The sequence below is a fragment of the Podarcis pityusensis genome (assembly GCF_964106645.2).
Source record: "Podarcis pityusensis genome assembly, chromosome: 16".
NCBI classification, from domain to species: Eukaryota; Metazoa; Chordata; class Lepidosauria; order Squamata; family Lacertidae; genus Podarcis; species Podarcis pityusensis.
The window spans coordinates 35,718,562-35,744,172 of record NC_138041.1 but is presented as its reverse complement, the minus strand read 5'-3'; the positions used below and the strand labels follow the sequence as shown (position 1 = coordinate 35,744,172).

Sequence of the window (25,611 nt, the reverse complement as noted above, 5' to 3'; positions counted from 1 at the left end):
ACCAGACTAAGTTCAAAGGGCTGCAAGGACTGTGTTTAAGATACTAAGCACACATTTAGGCAAAGGGACAATCATTCTTTTTTCTTAAAGAAAGAAGCTAGATTTCTGAAGGCTGGAGGTGGGCATGACTGTACAATTGAGAACATAAGGGGAGCCCTGCTGGGTCAGGCCAATGGCCAGAGCTGGCCCACCCATGAGGCAAGATGATTGACTGCCTCAGGTCCCCAGGGGCAGCAGATCCCAAAGTTGATATTTCTCTTCCCCCCCCCCCTTGTTCCTCATGTAGGCCTTCAATTGCCCCGTCTTCCCTGGGGTGGAGGAGAGGGTCATTTGGGGGTTTACCTCAATGGCAAAATGTATTGGGGCAGCCCTGCCAGTGTCCCATCTGGTCCAATGTCCTATTCTCACAGTGGCCAACCAAATGCCTGTGGGAAACCTGCAAACATGACCTGAGCATAACAGCATTCTCTCTTGTTCTGGCTTCCAGCGCATCTGTATTCAAAGGCATTGCTGTCTCTGACCACAGGAGGCAGAAGACCACCATCTTGACTAGTAGTCATGAATTCCTCTAATCCTCTTTTAAAGTCATCCTAGTGGTGGCCATCACTGCCTCTTCAGACAGTGAGTTCCATAGTTTAACTATGCCATGCAAGAAGAAGTCCTTTCTTTTCTCTGCCTTCCAACATTCAGCATCATTGGACATCCACAAGTGCTAGTGTTGTGTGTGAGCGAGAACAATGTTTCCCTATTCACTCTCTCCATGATTAATTGAACCAACTCTGTGGGTTAAACCACAGAGCCTAGGACTTGTCAATCAGAAGGTCGGCGGTTCGAATCCCCGCGACGGGGTGAGCTCCCGTTGCTCAGTCCCAGCTCCTGCCAACCTAGCAGTTCAAAAGCATGCCAGTGCAAGTAGATAAATAGGTAGCGCTCCGACGGGAAGGTAAACGGCATTTCTGTGCGCTGCTCTGGTTCGCCAGAAGTGGCTTAGTCATGCTGGCCACATGACCCAGAAGCTGTACGCCGGCTCCCTCGGCCAATAAAGTGAGATGAGCGCCGCAACCTCAGAATCTGCCACGACTGGACCTAGCGGTCAGGGGTCCCTTTACCTTTACCTTTTACCAGTTAGTTCACAGCATTCTGGCCATAAGGCAGGAGTTTTGTGGCCCTGCAGATGCTGTTGGACTCCAGCTCCCAGCATCCTTTACCATAGGCCATTTCTAGCTGCTGGGGCTGCTGGGAGTTGGAGTCCAGCACCACCTGAAGGGCCACATGATCCCCAGCTCTGCCACACAGGCAAACTCCTCAACTGAAAACACGTCACAAGCTGCCATTGGATGGTACCAGAAACTCTCTGCTGCTATTATGGGCTTTCTGGTGACTTTTGCAGATGTTGCAACCATTGGGTTGGATCCAGACCCAAGTCAATTGCACTTGGCTCCTACTGAAATCAACTCATGACTAGTGTTCTTGCTGATTTCAGTTTAAACCCAAGTTCAACTAACTGTCGGTGCAATAAACATATTCCTTCACTTCAGGGTGTTGGAGCAGATGGTCCTTCGGGTCCCTTGCAGCTCTGCAATCCTATGAGTCTCATTTTTAGGCACCAGGAAAAAGTATTCCTCTTTTCCCACACCTTTGGCAAATTAAACAATTTATGGCCTTTTAGACTGTGGGGAGTATTGTCTTGGTTTGTTACTGTGTTGTGCATTTTTGTGTTTTTATATTGTAAACCGCTCTGTGATCCTCGGCTGAAGGATGGCATAGAAATTTTATAAATAAGTACATAAAATAATATGTTCCATAGATTCTCCCAACCCTCTAGAGGAGATTTGGGGGAGAAGAGGGAGAAGGTTCTGTTGCTAAATCCCAGAGCTCGTGGGACATGTTAATATATACTACACATAGCATGGACTCAGCCCATTGTATTTTGAAAATCACATGTGCGGACTGTATTTTAAACAGCCTTCTCATAGTGAATGATTCCTGCACCAGAGGAAACACATTTTCAATGGCTTATCATGATGATTGCCATCATCACACTAAATATTTCCCTTGGCAGTGGCTGCTGGGAACATCTGGCAGGGTGTGGAGATTTCTGATGAGCCGAAGGAGAACCCGATCATAATTAGTCCTAAACATTACAAGGGGATCACTCGCGGGGAGCATGCTCAGCAAAATCCCTTTGGCTAATGTTAACATGTAGACTGGCGCACTGAAAGGGGAAACGAGGTCAGAGAGCTTGAAAAGGCATCGGGTTTCACCTCCACCCAACAACAACGTGTAGTCACTCTTAGAAGAACTGGATTGCTTCTTTTGCAGTGTAGTAAATACCAGAGCTCACATTTCATGCAGCAAAAGATGGGAGGAGGTGAATGCATATTTCCCTTTGGAATCTTTGAATGCTCAAATCACGAGACAAAAAGTTCCATTCAGAATGAAAATAATAACTTCTGTGTCTGCATGGTGGATCAATAATTGCCCTTTGGAAGCCAAATGCTGCCAATGCAGACATGAGCCCTTGTGGCTCACGTTTGCCAATCTGCAAAAGGGACCCATTCATCTGAGAAGCTCACACAATTAAAGCAACTGATGTGGTCCTTGAATGGCCTCACTTTCCAGACTACCACTCTACTACAGAAGAGAGTAGGAATGGGGGAGGAATCCATCCTACTCAAAGTGGGCTCCTGATATGGGCAGATCATGGTCATCATCAGTATGGCAGATTCCATTGAGAGCATGGTGTACTACCTCCATTGCCTCCAAACACACCTTTAAAGCAAATATTGAAGTGTTAGTGGAAGGGTGATAGCTCAGTGGCAAAGGATCTGCTTTGTATGCAGAAAGTCCTAGGTTCAATCCCTAGCATCTCCAGGTAGGGACAGAAAAGACCCCTTCCTTGCCAGTCAATACTGAGCAAGGTAGTCTGACTTGTTATAAGGCAGCTTCCTGTGTGGTTTGAGCATTGTAGTCTGCCTCCTCCTCACCCATCATTTTCTCTTTTTGCTTTAAAACTGTTTACTCAAGGGGCAGCCATGTTTTTTTCTCAATGAAATTCCCCCAGGGAACGACAGAACATCATCAAGCCCTGTTATTCTCAGGGGGGAGAATGCTCTAGGTCAGGCATCCCCAAATTCACCCCTCCAGCTGTTTTGGGACTACAATTCCCATCATCCCTAACCACTGGTCCTGTTAGCTAGGGATGATGGGAGTTGTAGTCCCAAAACAGCTGGAGGGCCAAATTTGGGGGTGCCTGCTCTAGGTTCATTCCAGGCATGTTGAGGCAACAATCCCTCATACACTAAATTCTTCAGCTGTGGCTTGAATTAATAGCCATAAATCAATGACATCATCATGATCAACGTCATCATCTTCAACAACAACAGGAGGGAGGCATCACAGAATCCCCAAACAACTTCATGCATTACTCCCAGTTCCAGGCAGATTTTAAAGGATTTCCCCTTTAAAAGGTACACGCTCCCATATGAACACAAGAAGAGCCTGCAGGATTAGGCCAGTGGCCCATCTAGTCTGGTATCCTGTTCTCACAGCGGCCAACCAGATGCAAATGGGAAGCATGGAAGTGTGATGTGAGTGCAGCAGCACTCTCAGAGCAACTGATATTCAAAGGCATACTGCCTTCGACTGTGGAAGCAGAACACAACTATCAGCAGCATCTTTTCAAGCCATGAGGAACATGTGGGCACGCAGATGACAGAATACAACTAGAGCTGACATTTCTTTTTTCATGAATTCAGGGCCAGCCCAAGGCACTTTCCTGCCTGACGCAAAGGACAAGATGGCGCCCTCTGCTATTCCACATGTAGAAGGTGACTGGGTCAGTAGATGAATATTGCTTCAGCACTGGTAATGGGACAGCAACCTTCAGGGCACCTGAGAGCAGCTGGCAAACATAGATGGTTCTGTGTAGGAATGAGAAGGCTGCCTCACTGTGTCTAATAGAAGGGTGGGGAGCCTTTTGGGTTTCATGGACCAGATCTGAGCCTCCCAAGTAGAATTTGACAGGTGGGTAGGGCTTACCTGATGTCACAATGGCATTAGGTGACTGGGCACTTTGAAGACTCAAGGAATGGACTTCAAAGCACCACACAAGGCTTGCAAAAAGCCCTGCAGTGGTAGAGTGGAAGTTCTGCCAATCCAAAATTGGGAGCATATTTTAAAGCTCCTGATTATGAATTGGCATAGTGTGACATCATGTACTGGACAAGTGGTCATGGTTTGTGGGAAATGGTCTCACTGGCCAAATGCAAATCTCTGGTGGCCCCAGTTTGGCTTGTGGACAAGAGGTTCCTCATCCCTGGTCTAATGGAAGGGACAGCCATGCATGAGTTGGCCCGCAAATGTCTACCTGGTGAGAGACACCTAGCCCAAACAGATGCTAAAGATATAAGGAAACTAGAGACATCAAGCAAAGAGAAGCATCCTTTTTCAGGCAGGGTTACAGCAAAGTTACAGTCAAATAACACACACAGCCACTACAGCAATCCAATTCAGCCACCAGGAATCAGTCTCAGAAAACAGGGACAGTCATAATCCAATCAAAGACTGCCCAACGTTCCCAGCCAAATTGCAATCAAACTTCATTAACTTGAAAGCTGAGCATGAATTTCAAGCTAAAAATCTGGATTGCAACTGTAGTACATGACACGTATACATACGCTCAGCTGCATGAGAAATTTCCTTAGTCTTATTGAACCCTTTCCAGGTTTCTTAAACAAAGTTCCAAAGTGTAGGTGCCACACGACATGATGGTGCTGACTCATGTGATTTTGCCCAATTATTTTTTAATTTATTAAATTTCTATACAGCCCTTCATTCGAAGATCACAGGGTGGCTTACACTATAAAAACACAAAAATGCACACCACCACCACAACACACACACACACACACACACACACACAGAGAGAGAGAGAGAGAGAGAGAGAGAGATTAAAAAGTCTAATAATAATAATAATAATAATAATAATTTTATTTTATACCCCGCCCATCTGGCAGGGTTTCCCCAGCCACTCTGGGTGGCTCCCAACTAAAAACTAAAAACAGAATAAAACTTCCAACATTAAAAACTTCCCTAAACAGAGCTGCCTTCAGAAATTTCCTAAAAGTCACGTAGTTGTTTATCTCCTTGACATCTGATGGGAGGGTGTTCCACAGGACGGCTGCCACTACCAAGAAGGCCCTCTGCCTGGTTCCCTGTAACCTCACTTCTTGCAGTGAGGGAACCACTAGAAGGCCCTCGGTGCCAGACCTCAGTGTCCAGGCTGAACGATGGGGGGTGGAGACGCTCCTTCAAGTATACTGGACCAAGGTTGTTGAGGGCCATAGATTGTTTAACTTGCACGTAATATATGTAACAAAGGCATTCCACAAGAAGGGAGCCACTGCAGAAAAGGCCCGTTCTCATGTTGCCACCCTCCATTCCTCTCAGGGAGGGGACACACAAAGAAGAGTCTCAGATGATGATCGTAGGGTTGGTTCATATGGTTCACTACCAACAGGATTAAAATAATAAATGGGGAAATGATTGGGGTTTGCGGCACAAAACTAGCAGCACACTTTGGCACTGGTTTGGAGTCAATCGGACAAGGTTGGAACTCTTGCATTAACTTGTGACCCCGATTTGTTTTGTCGATTACTCAGTTTGGGGGTGGCACAAAACGTGCAGTTCACTCAAAACTAGCATAAAACTTTGGCATCAGCTGGAGGGGGATCCTGAATTTCGGAGTCACAGGTTAATGAACCTGTCTGGGTGGCAGGTTGTAAGCGGGAAGCATCTGTTGACATCCAGGGCGGGAGGACTCAGAACGAAGGCGCTTCCACTCATTCCTGGCTAATTCAGCACAGCTTCTCCTTTTCCCCATTGGAACTCCTACTTCAGATATCGCCACCTCAAGACACATTGCTTAATTGCACAGGGAGCTCATTAGTGCACACTGAAAGAGTCCTTAATTCAAAGGCCTGGATTTATGTTGGGGAATTTCCTTAACACCCGCCTCTCTTTGCTTCCTTCTTAATTCCTTTGCTGAAGCCAAATTGCTCTAATTTAACTGCAATTAAGTATTTTTTTGGGGGGAGGGCGGAATTAGTCTAATCGTGGCGGCATCCATTTGTAAATATTAAACCACCATTTCCCAGTGCTGCTTAAAATGACCTAAATAAATCACCCCGAGACACAGCAGTGGGTATGAAAGTTTTGTGCACACAAACACACGCAGACATTCCCATAGCTTCTGGCATGAGGTGGGGGATTACGTACCAGAATGATATTATTATGAGAAGAACAGGACTGGAAGGGCACTCCTTTTATCATATGAGAATTTTAAATTTTATTTTAAATTTTATTTCACAAGATCTGTACTGAAACCTCAAAGTGGTCTACAAAATGAATGAAACAATAAAATTATCTAGAAAAAGAAATTTTAAAACAACCATTTAAACACTTTGGAACTCCCTGCCTATTGAGGTCAAACAGGTGCCTTCACTGTACACTTTGGGCACCTGCTAAGAGGTGATTTTAATATCCTTTAGCATTTTAACTTTTGCATATTTTAAAGCATAGTTGCAGTTTCTTCTTGATTGTTTTATCTTGTTGCAAACAACTTTGAGGTGGTGGGGGTTGTTTTTTTACCATCAAGGGGTCTACAAATCTTATGAAATAAATAAAATAAGAAAAATGAAAATATACCATAAAATATAAAGCAGCATAATCCATGTTATGTGTATATATATAATGTCATTAATATGTCTGGCTGATCAGAAAACAGTTACATAGGGCTATCTACCTAAAAGAGATGGTCGAAAATAAAAAAAATCAAAGGTGCCTGTTGAATTTCAGCTGGAAGAATGTTCCACAGCCTGGGGCCAGTGTCCCCAAATCCCTGGCTTCCAGTAGAAGCTCTTTGGTAGAGGAAGCATCTGTGCTATATCCTGCTGCGAAGCTGCCACTGGGAGAAAGATCATCATTCTCCACCCACACCCCAACTCTGGAAGTTAATTTGACATCGCAGAGAATATCGTCCCACTGTATTTTGATTCCTCTGAGATTCCCGCCTTGCATCCCCCACCCTCAAGTCTGAATTTCAGGTGCGTGGGCTGGTGATGCAGAGACACAACGCTTAAGATGTAGGCAGCTAGACGACTGCTAATTATAATGTGGTGTTTTTTTTCAGGGGCTGACAGAAATGAACCAATTTTTTTTATTTATTTTAAGCCTTGCTACCTTACTATTCAGAGGGACGCAGATGGCGCTGTGGGTTAAACCACAGGGCCTAGGACTTGCCAATCAGAAGGTCGGTGGTTCGAATCCCCGTGACTGGGTGAGCTCCCGTTGCTCGGTCCCTGCTCCTGCCAACCTAGCAGTTCGAAAGCACACCAGTGCAAGTAGATAAATAGCTACTGCTCCGGCGGGAAGGTAAACGGCATTTCCATTCGCTGCTCTGGTTTCGCCAGAAGCGGCTTAGTCATGCTGGCCACATGACCCGGAAGCTGTACGCCAGCTCCCTCGGCCAATAAAGCGAGATGAGCACCGCAACCCCAGAGTCAGTCACGACTGGACCTAATGGTCAGGGGCATAGCTGTCAACTTACAGATTTGAAAATAAGGGACCAGCAGCCTCGAAAATAAGGGATCAGCAGCCAAAATAAGGGATTTTCCAGCACAGGTATGTTCAGCTTCTGAGCCCCTCCGAGCCAAAGGCAGAAAGCCCGGCCAGCAGCCAAACGAAGCCTCAAGCGGTGGTTCTCATAGCGCCGCAACCTGGCAAAGGGGATGCAGCAAGGAAAACCACTGTCACCTCTCTGCTGGGAAGCGCTGAGCAAAGGCGAGTCCCCAGGCAACGCAGCCGATTTGATCAGCACAAGGCATGCAAGCTCCACCCCCCCAGTCGTTCTTAGACTCCTTATTGGGTGAGCAACGCAGCCAAGCAACACAGTTGGAGCCTCCCTCCTCCCTGGCCAGCAGGGAGGGAGGGAGAGGAGCTGCTTCCTTTGAAACCCGGGAAATTTAAGGGACATCATCAATAAGGGACAGCAGCGGGACATGGTGCTGGGATAAGGGACTGTCCCTCCAAATAAGGGATGCTTGACAGCTATGGTCAGGGGTCCCTTTACCTATACCTTACTATTCATATGGGGGAAGTATTGCCAGTGTGAAATTCAGAGGAACAATTAAAACGATAAAATGCCCCACCCACAATACAAGACAAACAATGCTCTCTTATCCTAACCTACCTCACAGGGTTGTTGTCTAGATGGAGGATAGAGAGCTAAGTGTATGCAGAAAGCAGCCTGCTACACAAAGCTGTGATTTGCATGCATTACTCTTTTACCTCTGGCCCTGCCCTCCACTGCCATGTGGCCCCCAGAAGTTCACCCAAAAGGGATTGTTGGCCCTGATCCCTGGTTCACTCTGACTAGGGGCAGCTTTCCACAGTCTCATGCTCTGCCCCATCCCCTGCTATCTGATCCTGGAGTTGCTGGGAGTTGCGCCTGAAACCTTTTTGCTCCTGGGTCAGTTGGCAGAGCATGAGACTCTTAATCTCGGGGCCATAGGTTCGTGACCCATGCTGGGGAAAAGATTCCTGCATTGCAGGGGGTTGGACTAGAGGACCTTGATAGTCCCTTCCAACTCTGTGATTCTATAAAGCTGCGACCTGTATGTGTGTGTGTGTGTGTGTGTGTGTGTGTGTGTAAGCAACCCTAACTAAAATCTCCAAAGTCAAAGCAGTGGCTGAATAAAGCATCAACTGGCAACTGTTGTTGTTACTATTATTACTATTATTATTTAAAATTTTATCTATCTATCATCTATCTATCTATCATCTATCTATCTATCTATCATCTATCTATCTATCTATCTATCTATCTATCTATCTATCTAATCTATTTATCATCTATCTATCTATCTATCTATCTATCTATCTATCTATCTATCTATCTATCACTTATATGCCAAAATGGCTTCCAAGCAATTTACAGCTGCAAAAGCAATCTGTAATTAAAATACACAAGAACAGGAAGCTATGTATTCCAAGTGTGAAAAAGGTGTTTTGTGGCACCTGTAGCAGTGGCAGTTCCACAGATCAAAGCAATCAAGTGGGCAAAAGTAGGATAAGGTGAACCCGCAAATAAAAACCACCCCAAACCTGGAACCCACATGGGCTGAATCAGATTTCCAGTAATTGAGATGCCTTGCCTTGTTCCTTGCATTTCCTATGACTCATAGAATAAAATATACAAACAAAGTATGAAGATTTGCTCAGTTTGCATAATTTAACTCGCTTAAATCAACTTTTTTGTTTTTCTTGTTCAGGCTTTGAATTGCTTAGGAGCCAAAAAATGTTCCTCTCTTTTTCTTTTCTTTTCTTTTGCTCCTGTAGTTGGCAAAATAGTCTCACAGCAGGATGTGAATTTGGCCCAGCATCTGGTGGTTTCCATCCCTTCCCTTAAAGGAGGGTTGGGTCAGCTGTGGCCCAGAACCACCTGGGACCCTCACCCTTATTGTACATGGCTCTGGACCAAATTTCAAAAATTCTCAGAGTGGTTTAACAATCACCCCCTCTTCACAGGGAACTCTGTGAATGGTAGCTCTGGGAGGGGAATAGAGGGTGTCCCAGCAACTTTCAGCACCCTTAACAAACAACAGCTCCAAGAATTCTTTAGGAGAAGCCATGACTGTTTAAGGTGGTATCATATGGTAAAGGGACCCCTGACCGTTAGGTCCAGTCGCAGACAACTCTGAGGTTGCGGCGCTCATCTCGCTTTATTGGCCAAGGGAGCCGGCATACAGCTTCCGGGTCATGTGTCCAGCATAACTAAGCTGCTTCTGGCGAGCCAGAGCAGCGCACAGAAACGCTGTTTACCTTCCCACCGGAGCGGTACCTATTTATCTACTTGCACTTTGACGCGCTTTTGAACTGCTAGGTGGGCACGAGCAGGGACCGAGCAACGGGAGCTCACCCTGTCGCGGGGATTTGAACTGCCGACCTTCCAATCGGCAAGCCCTAGGCTCAGTGGTTTAGACCACAGCACTGCCCGTGTCCCTTAAAATGTAGTAAAAAAGTAAAGGGACCCCTGACCATTAGGTCCACTTGTGGCCGACTCTGGGGTTGCGGCACTCATCTTGCTTTATTGGCTGAGGGAGCCGGCGTACAGCTTCCGGGTCTTGTGGCCAGGATGACAAAGCCGCTTCTGGCAAACCAGAGCAGTGCACGGAAATGCCGTTTACCTTTCCGCCGGAGTGGTACCTATTTACCTACTTGCACTTTGACGTGCCTTCGAACTGCTAAGTTGGCAGGAGCAGGGACCGAGCAATGGGAGCTCACCCCGTTGCAGGGATTCAAACCACCGACCTTCCAATCAGCAAGCCCTAGGCTCAGTGGTTTAGACCACAGCACCACCCGCGTCCCTTAAAATGTAGTACTTGCTTGCAAAATAAAAACAAAACCAATTAAACATAAAAAAACAGATTAAAAACAAACATAAAAACAAGACAACAATTCCATACAGGTTACTCTTCAATGAACATGGCCATCAACATTTAAAATAAAAAGTTTGCCCAGCTGCTTTCAAGTCAGCCACCTTCGAACACAACAGCCTCCCCCAGCTGTTGGTTTAATGTTTTTTTTTTCCTTTTTATCAGTCAGTTGGGGATTTAAGTACATCACAGTGACATCTCCCACTATTAGGTAAAAGTGTGATGGATGAATGAAGCAGCACCTGCAAACAAGGCTCCTCGCAAGTTGTCAATGCCAATCACCCTTACCATCTGTCTTCCATTTATCTGGCTCAGGCCTGACAGCCCTCTCTCATATTGTTTCATTTTCTTATCACTGAAGAACCTCTAATGTTTTCTCTATAGATGCCCACAAAAGGTATTGGAATGCCAAAGCAGATCACGCAGAGGGAGGGAGAGAGGCAATATCCCAAACCCACCGGTTCCAAAACTGGAGCTCGTATATATTTAAAAGCAATCACTCGCACAGCTCCTTCCCACCCACCTCACACAAAAAAACCACCAACAACCCTAAACAGCCTGCAGTTATTACGGGCCAGAAAACGGTTAAGCTGATTTCTGCTGAAGTTCCATTTTGCCACCATAATGAAAACTTTATTGCAAGAAGTCAGCTCTTCTCTGGCCCCCCTCCTCCCTTTTGCCTAACCTTTGAGTGTCTCCACTTTATAAAAAAGGAGCAGTAATTCTGAGCCAGGCTCATATAGACAATGTAATGATAAAAAGCAAAACAAAAGATAACACCATATTTTACACATATTGCTGAGACTGCATTGGATCGTTCCAGTGGTCCATTGTTGGTATCTTATTATTATTATTTTGAACACAAACTGAGATTCCCAGTAACTTCGTCTCTTTACTTCATCAAGGGAGAACTAGAGAGGTTACGGTTTGCCCAATATATTTTGCTGCCTGAATCGGAAGTATAAAGGCTTCCTCTTCCCCAAGTCAGCTACATCTAGGAATGGAAGAAGCCATTATTTTCCATTCCGCCCTGTATTCTTCTCATGCAGTGCTGCTTCCTTTCCACTGGAGTTTGTCTTCTGCCCAAAACAACATTGTTCATCTTGCTGTGCACTGCAGTGCAATTATGCTACTTAATTATGCAATTAAAACTCTTATTTGTCTCACTGTCTGCTGTGATGAAATTATGTAACTTACATAATAAATTGCATAAATTGTGGTTACGTTATTCCACCACATTCATTTCAGTGCAAAGGAAACACATTGCTAATGCAGGGAAAACAAAACCAATTAGATATTATTTGTGGACAGTGGAGGGGGGGGGTTAGCTGCCTCACCTCTACCTCTGAGTCGTAGTCATACAACAGGAATGGATCCTAAGGATCATCTAATCCCCTGTAATGCAGGAATGGCCATCCAATCTCTGATTAAAAACCTCTGATGAAGAAGAGTCCACAACCTCTTGAAGGAGTCTGTTCCACATGAGACATTCAAACAGCTCTTATCACCAAAATGTTTAGTCAGAATCTCCTTTCATGTAAATTGAATCAATTGGTTTGGGTCCTACCCTCCAGAGCAGGAGAAAACATGTGACTGCATTTTAGTTATTTGAAGATGGATATCCTATCTCCTCTAAGTCTCCTGTCCACCAGGCTACACATATCTAACTCCACCAACCATTTCTCATATGGCTTGGTTTCCAGACCCTTCATCATTTTGGTCATCCTCCTCTGGACACGTTCCAGCTTGTCAATATCCCTCTTAAATTGTGGTGCCCAAACTGGACAAAGAATCCACCTGGAGGAGCATCTCCACCTCCATCATTCAGCCCGGACACTGAGGTCCAGCGCCGAGGGCCTTCTGGCGGTTCCCTCACTGTGAGAAGCTAAGCTACAGGGAACCAGGCAGAGGGCCTTCTCGGTAGTGGCGCCCGCCCTGTGGAACACCCGCCCATCAGATGTCAAAGATATAAACAACTACCTGACATTTAGAAGACATCTGAATACAGCCCTGTTCAGGGAAGTTTTTAATGTGTGACATTTTAGTCTTTGTTGGAAGCCGCCCAGACTGGCTGGGGAAACCCAGACAGATGGGCGGGGTACAAATAATAAATTACTATTACTATTACTACTTACGTGTGGTCTGATCAAGGCAGGACAGAGCGGTCCGTTGATGTAGCCTAGAATAGCATTAGCTTTTTCTGCTGCTGCTTCAGACTGTTGACTCATGTGAAGCTTGTGGTCTGCTAAGACCCCTAGATCATTTTCACATGTACTGGCTGGAGGGTAAATGGCCTTGTTGCCCATAATGGTGGTTGTTCCCTGCCTCAACTATTCCACTGAGTATGTGTGGCCTTGTTAAAATGATATAAAGGTAAAGGGACCCCTGACCATTATGTCCAGTCGTGACCAACTCTGGGGTTGCGGTGCTCATCTCGCTCTATAGGCCGAGGGAGCCGGCGTTTGTCCGCAGACAGCTTCGGACAGCATGACTAAGCCACTTCTGGCAAACCAGAGCAGCGCACGGAAACGGCGTTTACCTTCCCGCCTGAGAGGTACCTATTTATCTACTTGCACTTTGACGTGTTTTTGAACTGCTAGGTTAAAATGATATTCAGCAGTGGATTTTGCATAAAATTTCCATTCATTGCTCCACCCACTTTTGCCTTTGGCCCTGCCCGCTACTGGTATGTGGCCCTTGGGAGGTTGCCCAAAAATGAATGAGGCCCTCAGAAGATAAAAGTTTCCCCACTCCCAAGTTAAAGAAAGAAATAGTTAGCCATACAGATTTTACAGCAAAGATGCTGACATGACAACATGACATTCGCTCTCAGGCATCTTCCCCAACCAGAGCCAGCTAGATCTTTGTTGAAGCATCTTGCACTCCAACCAACAGCTACAGTTCTACATGTCCAAGTCAAGGAGTATTCAGTCTTCATTTGTCAGCTTTCTTTCTCCATTATTCAGAATGTGAGGTAGTCCTCCTAATTTATTAAGTTAAACAGGGACAGCAATTAAATACTGGGCAAAAGAGCGATCTATCATAATGCCTTGGCTACTGGCCCACATTTTCCCTGCTAATGTCTCTACTGATCACCTGCCAAGCACTTGGCAATTATTTCATCGCATGATGTTCCTTTACTGTGCTTCTGGGATCTCGGCACTAGAAAAGTAATTGGGAACAGGGCGGTGGAGAGGCCATAGCTTCAAATAGTAATTGGGGGCACAGTCCCTGGTGAAGGCTCTGCAGAGCCATTTCTAGGCCACACAGATTGTGGAAGCTGGACATAGGAAGGTCCTGACACAAGCTGGTAAACAGTGTAATCACCTGCGGTGAGTAGAAGCCATCCCCGGGTGATATGCTATGGAAGGTGTTGTGAATTTCAATGGAGTTGATTGTTTTTTCTTCTCTCGAGCTATCAATGCGCTACTAACAGCAACTGAAAGTATGGGGAGGGATATACAGCGGGCACGGAGGCATCATGGAGTCTCCTGGCAGATTTTGCATTCCCAGGGCAGGACAGGTACACTGGCAGAGTCAATTTCTCACTCCCTGTGGAATATTTCTATATACTTATGATTCCCCCCCCCCCCCGGAGATTTCTTGTACATGTGCTAACCTTTGGGCTCCCTTGAGCACTCCAATATCTCCTTCCTGTTTCACTGTAGCCACTTTTGGCTGTGGCCCTAGAAGCAATTATTAGTATCAGTTATGGGTGAGACCCAAAGCAAGGCACTTCGGAGGGATTTTAGACTTTTTGAAGGTGAAGTGGGAAGTATATAAGGCAGGATGAGTCAAAGCAAGGTCCTCCTGAAGCAACTCGTAGCACCTCAGCAATTTGGATGGCAAAAGAAATGCTATACACAAGTGTTTCTAAAAGCAAAACTAATGTCTGTAACTTTACCACCAGGCATAGGCAAACTTGGCCCTCCAGATGTTTTGGGACTACAACTCCCATCATCCCTGACCACTGGTCCTGTTAGCTAGGGATGATGGGCGTTGTAGTCCCAAAACATCTGGAGGGCTGAGTTTGCCTATGTCTGTTTACCACAGAAGGAAAATGCCAGGGTGGGGGGAAGGAATTAGATGAAACACCAGCCTAGGGAGAGAAAGAGATATGTTCTGACTGACAGGTCACACTTACAATCAGAAGGAATTATTTTACCCAAACTCTCCAATGCATGTGCCCCCTACCCCCAAACAACCTTAAGGGCTTATAGCACAAAAAGCAAACCAAAATGTAGGAGCTATTTGCCTGTAATTCGACAGGTTTCTGACCCAGGGAGCCACCTTCCTATCTACTATTTTCAGATCAGTTGCCCATAAGAGACATGGGGAGACTGAGTGAATCCTCTTTACCCACCCAAAACTGTAAAGGCTACAGGGAAAACCACTGAATTTTCTCATTTGTGTATTGTAGTGCCATGTTTGGCATCCATGAAATTTGGCAAGATTCATCCTCTCAGGTAGGGTTACCATCATGCTTGCAAATTTCATCCACTTAACCCAGATATTATAATTTTTTAAGCTATAGAATCTTTCTTCAAAATCACCTTTTAAAAGGTGCCTAAAATACACCCCCCCCCCAAAAAAAAATTCTTGCTTGCCTATAAGTTGGGGGCAATGATCCACTCTGGATGGGCTGCTATGCCTACAAAGTTTGCCCAGGTCTGTTGAAAGGAAGGTAAAGCCAGTTTTATGGTATAGCCATTGTTGTTTCCCAGTAGTGAAGAGGACAGGAGACACAAATCCTTGTCTCACACACCCCTCTGAAGTAAACAGCTTTGGACCCTGAACTAAATCAGGCACCCTCTAAAGGGCTTCAGGCCGCTGTAGATCATTGTACAAAGCGTTGAATCAGGATCCAGACCCAATCTTGCAGCCGATTCGCAGCCCTAGCATATACTTTCCCAGAGAAGCTTGTCGTCAGACCACAAAAGATCAGCAAATCTTCCCATTATTCAACTCATCTCTAAATTCAGCTGTAGGAGGTTAGAAAATAGATGTCTTTGTGGACTGGGATAGAAAAAAAACCCAATGCACTTGAGAGATGGTTGGGAAGTGAAAGCACAGCTGTCGGTGTCCTCAGGGAAGGGTGACTGAGAGAGAGAGAAAAGATTTGTTTCTAAGTGCAGGAGCTAATAACTCCCATTTAACTGGGTAATGGTGATGGGGGTGAGCACGCTCAGGAGCTCCCACCCCCGTCTGTCACAGCTATAGCTTCTCTGAGCATTCTCAGCAGTGAAGTCTGAAATTGCTTTGACTAGCGCAATGGAGTCTTTCGGTGAAGGGCCGCTGTCTCTGCTTTTCAAGAGGCTCACTCCTCCACTGCCCACCAAGAAGGGAAGGCAGGCAAGTTACTCAGTCCCTCAAGCAGAGGAGCCTGTCAGGTCTTAGTCAGAGTCTTCAGCTTCTCTCTGTCAGAGATTGATGAAGTGAGTGGCGAAGGGGCCAGACATCCGGAACCACCACTCTAAAGGCAATTTCTCATCGGGTTCCACTCTCCCCATCTATACACCCTGCAATCGAGCAGGAAAACGGCACGCATGACGTGTGCACACGGGAAGAGACGGTGCAGGCCTGATTTGTCAAAGATTCAAACGGCGGGTACAGTGGTACCTTGGGTTAGGTACTTAATTCATTCCAGAGGTCCATTCTTAACCTGAAATTGTTCTTAACCTGAAGCACCACTTTAGCTAATGGGGCCTCCTGCTGCTGCCATGCCTCCAGAGCACGATTTCTGTTCTCACCCTGAAGCAAAGTTCTTAACCCGAGGTACTATTTCTGGGTTAGCGGAGTCTGTAACCTGAAGCGTATGTAACCTGAAGCATATGTAACCCGAGGTACCACTGTACTAGAATGAAGATCAGTGGATGGGCTTAAAGATATAAGGCAGAGGTTTTAAACCTTTTTGAGCCCACGCTCCCTTCCCTGCCTCTTTTGTCTTCAATGCCTCATTTGTGGGCATTCATCCATGCAGCAAATCCTCCAGTAAGCACATCAAGTGCAGGACTGCAAATGCCTATCCGAACATACAAGGAAAGTATCCCATACAATCGTACCTCAGAAGTCGAACGGAGTCCATTCTGGAAGTCTGTTCCACTTCCAAAACGTTCGGAAACCAAGGCGGAAGCTCCTGCAGCCAATTGGAAGCCACAGAAGCCACGTCTGAGGTTCAGGTTCCAAAGAATGTTTACAAACTGGAACACTCACTTCTGGGTTTGTGGCGTTTGGGAGCCAAAGTGTTCAACTCACAAGGCATTTGACTTCCGAGGTACGAATGTATTTGCAAAAAGAGACTGCTTGCCGCTGGGAGCCTGTATGCTTTCAATGGAGCTGTGCACTGGATCTAGCCTGGTCTTAAACTGGCCTAATAATAATAATAATAATAATAATATGTAAAATGCATGCTGTAAGGCTAAAAGACCTTTGATCTGCTCTCAAAGCGCTATTCCTGTGTTCTCTGTACCCTCCCCTTTGACTGAAGCTCACCCACCCCGCCTCTTCTCTCCCACTAAATAAGTAAAGAGAAGCAATTCAGGGAGACTCTGCAACACTTTGGGCACATTGAGCACTTTCTCTGAGCATGAAAAAATAATGCTGAACTCTCCCTGCGGTTCCTCAGACCGGGAGGGGGGAAGTGGGTGGGAAATCTACTCCGTGGTGCAGAAACCACAAGGAAATTCTCTCTCTCTCTCTCTCTCTCTTGCAAACACACATACACTCCCAGTCACCAGATTGCAGATGCCTGTCTCTAGCGGCAGCAGGACTCTCTGTCCGAGCGGATGATTCAAGGCCAATGGCTGCTGGCAAAAAGGCTTTCACCATTGCTTTTGCTCCAATGGTCTGGAAATCCGGACATGAACAGATGGGATGCATGGGCTGCGCAGGTCAGGAGGTGAACAGTGACATCCAGGCGAAGGAGTCACGGGGGGAGGAGAGGGGGACGCGCACAACACACGAGAGAGCGCTGATGGTTTACGGATGTGCCCGTGACAGGCCATTGGCTGCAGAAGCTCATTTGTAGCAGTGCCTTGTGCAAAGCATCCCTCCTCTTGTCTGCTCCCACACAGCCTCCCCATTCACTTACTCCTGCCGAACTCAAACAAGCCCATCTAAAACTGAGCCTCATTGCAAGGAAGAATTAGAAAACAAAAGGTCCATCTAGGCCTGCTAAAGATGGCTGAATCTGTCAATTAAGTTTATATCAGTCACTTCTTCCAATCTTAGGTTCAGGTATCAAGATTTCCACTACACACATTGTGTGTGTGTGTGTGTGTGTGTGTGTCTAAGTCTTCATGAAGATTCATCAGCAAACTTCTAACATACATGTCTGTAAGCAAATTTGCCCAATCTAGTATTCTTGCAAAGCAATTTTCTCTAATATAATGCATTCTCAGTGTTGTTTTCACTATTATGTAACTTTCCTGCATACTTTATGCTAGCGTATGCATAACACACATTTCTTGGCCAGAGAATTGCAACGGAAATTTGTGGAAGTGTGAATCTCAAAGAATGCATGTGTTTGGGCTAATGTGTTGATTCAGAAAGTGTGAATTAGGTACATGCACATTTAAATACAATCTTTGTTGGAAGTCGCCCAGAGTGGCTGGGGAAACCCAGCCAGACGGGCTGGGTACAAATAAATTATTATTATTATTATCTGAACTGACTCCCCGCCTCCAATCCTGCTGCGCGCAATGGCCAAACAGATAGGAGCATGATCACTATCTCCAGGATTGCATGAACAGAAGGGACAGTGAAAAAGGGTGAGTGGGGGCATGCAGTTTGTCTCCCACATCCCAATTTTGAGCTGAAGTTCAGCAAAGAACTTTCAGCTAAGCACTGCCAGCTGTCAATGATTTCAAGGCTGGGCAAGCAATGCCTGAGGCGTCATGAGCTACCTAAGACCTTGTGTATTGAAGGTCTCAGTCAGAGCCATCTTCAGGCACAGGAAGGGGACACAGGCTCCTGTGACAGGAATCTAGTATGAGGCCTCTAGATTGGCCATAACCAGAGTCATAGCTGGGGGGGGGGGGCAGCCTATGTTTTTATTACGTTTTCATCACAGATGTTTTGTAATGTGCTTCTAACATTATACACATAATAATAATAAAATCTTGATGTTCCACCCCACTGCAATTTAACACACCAGGGAGGTGACACATGCCTGCTTACCAAACCCTGCTTAAACATTGTCAGATACAAAGCACTGCTACATGCTTGGAAAAAACACTCTCTTTCGAGTTCGCCAACACACATTTTTTTCAGACATGTCAAGAACCTGCAAAGCCTGAGGAATCAAGGGAGGTTTCTCCTTCAAACAGCTGCTCAGGCAGGGTTTGGGTTACAAACAGAGGCTTTTAAACTTATGATATCTGCATACATAAACAAGGATGCCCAGGACAAAGTTTCCTGTTAATTGGTCAGGAGCCCGTTCTAACTTTGGTCCACAGTGGTACCAATGGGGAGATACATTTGCAGCCTGTCAGCCTTAAGGGATGGTGCGCCAAAGCCTCTCCTCCTTACAGAGGGGAGGAGTTGTGAGCGGGAGCCATTTCCCGCGTTGGCAGGGGGCATTCTGGCTCCTGCCCAGCTGGCCTGGCTGCCACGCCACGCCCCAGGTAGCCAACCAATCAGGTGGAGGCTCAAGGTTTAGGTGCTCAAATGTGGCCGCGGCAGCACTTCCCTTTCATTCCACTGCTGGGTTTCGTCGGATCAACCACCAACCCTCCCTTTAGTTCATTGCTTGGTTATTGACATTGCTATGGATGTCACCTTGGTTGTCCAAGGGGCCTGTTGGGAATTTTTATCCAACTGGCAAATTGGCACCGGTCACTCGGTTTTTTGCCTACCTCGTAGCAAATCGTCACAACTTTTAGGTATTGGCGTTTAGGCATTGGAATATTTGTGTATTGGAGGGCAGGGTGTGGCCATCGCCTACCCCTCCACTTTATGGGTATTCCGATAAAGGTATCTGGTGGTCGTGGATCCTGTCCGATGCCCTTGCTGGTGGCTAGGGCCATGGCACGACCCCCGGTGACATCAGTGGGAGCTTTCAGTTGTATTTGCATCAACAGGCTCCTCCCGCTGGTGGTTAACCCTGGTTAGACTCACCCCTTCCTGAGGGGGTGGAGTCATGCTCTGTTGTTTTATCCAATGCCTAAGCCAATACCTCTCACATGCTGTAATCAATAAAGTTGTGGCCTTTTTTAGCCCATTAACCTAATATACTGTGTCCCTGTCTCTTTCTTGTCCCCAAGCAGTTGGTGGGTCCTTGAATCACAACTAGCAATCTGGCTCAATATGGTCACTTTGAGAGTTCAGGTGGGAGAAGGGGAACCGTCTTGTTTTAGCCTTCTGGTGCCCTTTGATGTCAGGGACTGGGCAGAGGGGGAATGGTGGAGACCGCCTCCCCAGCCTGACCCTTCCAGAGAAGAAGAAGGCAGTTCAGAATTACAGCAGGAATTTGAAGGAGGTCACAGCTCAGAGGCAGATGAGGGGTAAAGTTGGGAAGTAATGGGAGAAGAGGAGGAGGAAGAGGAAGCAATAGGGGGGTGACAGCTGATGGACACAGTGTCTTTAGGGCATTCCAGACCTCCTCTCTCCCAGAACCTGGCGAGTCTTGAAAGTAGGAGAGCAAAGATCTCAAAGGCAGAGGGTGCTTGTCAGCACCCATAGAAGTGATGTATGAGGAAGTGGGAGAGATGGGGGGGTGGAGATTCACTTGGGACAACGCCATTATCCAAGAGGCTGTGTTCCAAAGTCTCTCTCTGTAAATATGAATAAAAAGCAGACAAAATGTCTTTGTACATTTTGGAACCTTTCAAAGGGATTGGCTGTCATGAGGTTCACTCTCTAAACTCTGGGATTTGAGGCCAAGCTGACTCATCCCCCTGGAGCTTTGGGGTCGCTGGGAGTGGTGGGGCAGCAACTCTTCCCTTCTCACTTCCAAGGTGTGGCCTGAGAAAAGGGATAGTGCCTCTGTTTCTGCAGGCAGGGAAATGTCACCCAATGGCTGCAGTTGTAAATGGCGTTAGTTTCCCCCTACATAGTTACTGCTGATCTCCTTATGTTCACTGAATAAAAGTGGCCCAGTTCAACCCCAACCTGCCTGCCTGTCTCTTTATTCAGTCATCAGGATGCAAATGTGTTCTTTCAGAATTAAACTGGTTCCAAGGTTATAAACCACAGTGCACCTGTGGTTTAGGCTGAACTCTTTTACACACTTACCTAGAAGGAACACAATTTGACATGTATAGGATTGTGCAGTTAAGGCAAGTAGTGAAAACCATTTTATTTTTTTTAATTCCAGGCAAGTTTTAGGGCCTGAAGTAGGATTTCATTTCACTGCTACAGGCTGGTATGTTTTGACAACTGTCTAGGATGTTTTCCTCTGTACCATGAGAGCCTGTATTTTGCATTTTTGCTATTTTTACTATCTCCCGTTGTTTCTACATGTAGTATTTGCTTGCACTGTGATGGCATTTTGGCCCAACCCTGGTGTGTGTTCTTTAGTAATTATTTCTCATTTATTATTTGTTGTAAATAAATAATATTTATTGTACAATAAATTTATTGTAAATACAGGGTATGTGTTTTACTTGCGATAATTTGGAAGAGTCAGAATGTTTTAAAAGCCCAACATTGCATTTTTGGATGGTTGTTTGAATTGAGAACGTGTCTCACCTGCCCTTTCACAGTAGAAGACAGCTCTTGGGATGGCTTCTTACATATATATTTTTTAAAGAAAGCGTTTTTTTAAAAAAACACAGTAGTAAAAGAGGTAACAGCAGCTGATAAACAACATCAGCTACGTTACTAGGTTCAGCCATTTAAAGCAAAACAAGGCAAAGTGTAAGTTGGTAACAACAACATGGTAGAAAATAGAAAGTGGGGGTGAAGGGACAACCTGAAGATTCTCTTGTGTGTTCTAAACAATCTAATCTCATTCATAGTCAAAATGCACCAAATCTGTGTTGGAATATATGCTAGAGATCAACTACTCCAACCCCTTGTTCCAGGTGGCAATTCAGGATTGTAACTATTACATCCAGTCTGGTGGCTACTGGCTTACGGTAACACAAGGCTGGCTTTTTTCACTAGTGGCACAAGTGGGAAGGGCCTCTCTCTGCCAAAATACAGTCATACCTCGGGTTACAGATGCTTCAGTTTGCTTTTTTTCGGGTTGCAGACCGCCAAACCCCAGATGTACCGGAACAGGTTACTTCCAGGTTTCGGTGGTTGCGCATGCGCATAAAGCGCCATATCGCAACCTGCGCGTGCACAGAAGCGGGTTGTGAACGCTGTGGGTTGCGAATGTGCATCCCACATGGATCACATTCGCAACCCGAGCATCCACTGTAAAAGAGACCCCTTCCATTCTGCTGGTTCCCAAAGATACACCTTTCTAAGCATGCATTCCCCTGCACTGAACTAGGGACATTATTCTTTAAATTGTTCTGTTTTTTATTATCATTTGCTTTGTTGCATATTTTAAGCAAGCTGCATATTTTAATTACAGATTGATTTTATAGTTGTAAACCACTCAGAAGCCATTTTGGCATATAAGCGGTAAATAAAACCGTCGTCACCCCTGACAGGAGGCCATTCAGCCTTGGCTTAAATACCTCCAGCTTTCCTGAAATTTCAACCCACTTGTTCTGCAAGTCCTGCCCTGCTCTGGAGCAACACAGAAGACATTTGTTCCAGCTTCTGCATGACAGCCCTTCAGATATGCAGAGTCGGGCCTCCCCTCTCAGCTCTTAGGGAGCAGGCAGGATGGCAAAGAAGAACATGATCCATTAAGTAACCCACAACTGACCCATTAAGGACTTCAAAGGTAATCGCCAGAACCTTTAAGTGTGTCCTGCAGCAAACTGGTAACCAGTGCAGCCAATACAGTCATACCTCATGTTACGTTTTCTTCATGTTACATTCTTTCAGGTTACGTCCTGCGGTGACCCGGAAGTACCGGAAAGGGTTACTTCCAGGTTTCGCCACTCACGCATGTGCACAAGAGCTAAATTGCGCTTCATGCATGCACACAAGAACCAAATCACGCCGTGCACCTGCACAGATACGGTGCTTCAGGTTGCGCTCTTTTCATGTTGCAAACAGGCCTCTGGAACAGATCCCGTTCGCAACCAGAGGTACCACTGTATAAAATAGGTGTAATCGTCTCCTGCAGCCAAGCACCCACCAATACTTTTACAGTGGTGCCCCGCAAGACGAATGCCTCGCAAGACGGAAAACCCGCTAGACGAAAGGGTTTTCCGTTTTGGAGGTGCTTCGCAAAACGAATTTCCTATGTGCTTGCTTCGCAAGACGAAAATGTCTTGCGAGTTCCTGCGGGGTTTTTTTCCTTCCCCCCCCCCTTTTTCCCAAGCCGCTAAACCGCTTATCAGCTGATGGCTAAGCCGCTTATCAGCTGATCTTTAAGCCGCTTAACAGCTGATGCTAAGCCGCTTATCAGCTGATTTTTAAGCCGCTTAACAGCTGATGGCTAAGCTGCTTATCAGCTGATCTTTAAGCCGCTTAACAGCTGATGCTAAGCCGCTTATCAGCTGATCTTTAAGCCGCTTATCAGCTGATCTTTGAGCCGCTTAACAGCTGATGCTAAGCCGCTTATCAGCTGATCTTTAAGCCGGCTAAGCCGCTAATACTGTAGCGCTAAGCCGCTAAACCTCTAATGGGCTTGCTTCGCAAGACGAAAAAACCCGCAAGACGAAGAGACTCGCGGAACGGATTCTTTTCGTCTTGCGAGGCACCACTGTACTGCTGCATTCCTGGCTAATTGAAATTTTCGAGAGACTTTCAGTAACCGTTTTAAGTTTGATTTGTATTGCAATATAGATAGTTCAATGGGACTTACCGTATTCCTGAACAGGCACACATGGGATCATTTAGTTAGTGGACATTGTTGGGAGCCCCCCCCCCCAGCCACCCCAAATCTGCTCTATGGCCCTGATCCGTGCCCCCACAATCAGAATGATTTGCCTTTTGCTGCCCTGTGTTTCCATTGTGGAAACATACAATTAAAATAAGCTTTAAGAAAGGGAGGGTGTTAGACTGGCACAGCATAGGACTGGATATTGCTGTTTAACTGCTGTTAAGCAAAAGGATCTGATCCTGCACTCTACCGAGCCTTCACAAGCAACTTCCCTGCACACAAGGGAAGCTGCTGCCAAAGGAGTAGCACCATGAAGTATTGGATCCTTCAGGCAGAAGGAAGAATCATAATCATCATTTTATTATTTATACCCCGCCCACCTGACTGGGTTTCCCCAGCCACTCTGGGCGGCTCCCATCAGAATATTAAAAACACGATAAAACATCAAACACTAAAAACTTCCCTAAACAAGGCTGCCTTCAGATGTCTTCTACAAGTCAGATAGTTGTTTATTTCCTTGACATCTGATGGGAGGGCGTTCTACAGGGCGGGCACCACCACCGAGAAGGCCCTCTGCCTGGCTAGGGAGGAGGAGAGATGCAGAGTGAAAGGCAGTCCCCACCTTCACCAGGTAAGTCTCTCTTTTGTGTGCTTTCTCGTGTGCCTTGTGTGCCTGCCTCTCCTTCCTGCCCCCAGATAGCTCCGGGCCCTCAAACTGACCTAGAGAGATCCAGGGCTGTCTGAGCCTGACCCAAACAAGACCTGGACCCCTCAAACAGATTTGGTTTGGCCTGGAATCTCATACTCTGCAACCATCCCGATTCTTCCGGGACATCCCGGAACCACGGAAGCCATCCCAGCTTCTGATTAGTTCCACTAAATATAAGATTACTTTGCAACATTCATGAATATTTGGTCTCTTTGGTACAAATATGAACCTTGTATTTCACTTTGAAATATTATTTTATGCCATTCATTCTTGTTAAGCTTTCTATGATTACTATGATTATTATTTTATTATCTTGGTTTTTCCTTCTTCTTCCTGTTTTTATGACTGTTTTTAAGTACAGATTGGGTGAACCTACATGAATCAGCAACTTGCCTCAATCAGCCCTTTGTAACTTTCTTCTCTATTAGGGCCTGTTGCTTTTAAGGAAAGGGCAGGTGTTGTGTTGTTTTTATTTTTTCTTGTTTATTTTATTTTTTATTGGAATTTTATTTACAACATAACATAAACCCCCACCCCACCCCAAAACACAAATCCACGCTCATTAAACATGAACATAACATACAATAAGCATAAAATACAACAATACAAAAAACCAAATAAAAGACTTCCTTTATCCTGTATCTGGCGTCTTTGTTTACTTCTTAGAAACTGTTTCCTTTATGAATAATTATTATGATTTTTCTAACTTAAAAATCCACAAAGTCTCCTGCAAACATTAATTGAAACAAGTCCAGGTATGTATTTTAGGACACAGTTTTCTGAAGTATTCTCTGCATTTTCCCCATGCTTTTTGAAACTCTTGTCAAGTGTGATCTCTAATTGCCTCTGTTAATCTAGCCAGTACAATATACTCTAACAGTTTGTCTTGCCATTCCTTTTTTGTTGGCATAGTTTTTTTCCCCAGTTTTTAGCAATTGCTGATTGATAAGTGTTGTGTTGTTTTTATTGCAACAATCTGTATGTGATCTTTTATGTGTAGATGTTGTATAAGTAGATATATAAAACAAACAATAAAATTTTTAAAAACCCTTCCCGGCATCTCTATAGAGAGGTTTTAGGAGGGAAGGAAGAAAAGGAGACACCTTTCCCCTTTCCCAAACTTCAGAAACTTCTCTCTCGCTTGCTAGGCAAGCAACTAATTGTTCAAGTTTGGCTGGCAACCAAATCCGAATATAAGAACTGAAACTGGGACTTTGAAAATGACCATTTCCTTAAATACAACTGTATGTCAGCCATCAAATACTGCCAGTGCACAACGCCAATCAAATACAGACAAAAACTAAATTACTACTGCCTGCCAACCTTCAAATGCCGCCAATTCTGCTATACCATCACCTTCTAAAATGCTACGGCGCATCAGCTATCAAACAGCCTCGCACATTAAATGCTGCTATCAAATGTAAACATTGAAGCAAAGCATCGTCAAAATGGGTAAGATTCAGGTATCAAGAGATTTGGTGGGTGTTAAAGCAAAAGGAAGAAGTGGAGCATCT

The 25,611-nt window shown here is 45.5% G+C and overlaps 1 protein-coding gene across 2 annotated transcripts in view; it reads right to left on the bottom strand.

Moving 5' to 3' along the window:
* Positions 1-25,611, bottom strand: part of LOC308465278 (transmembrane protein 132D-like) — a 451,746-nt gene that overhangs the window by 311,932 nt on the left and 114,203 nt on the right. The gene's annotated exons all lie outside the window — the stretch shown is intronic.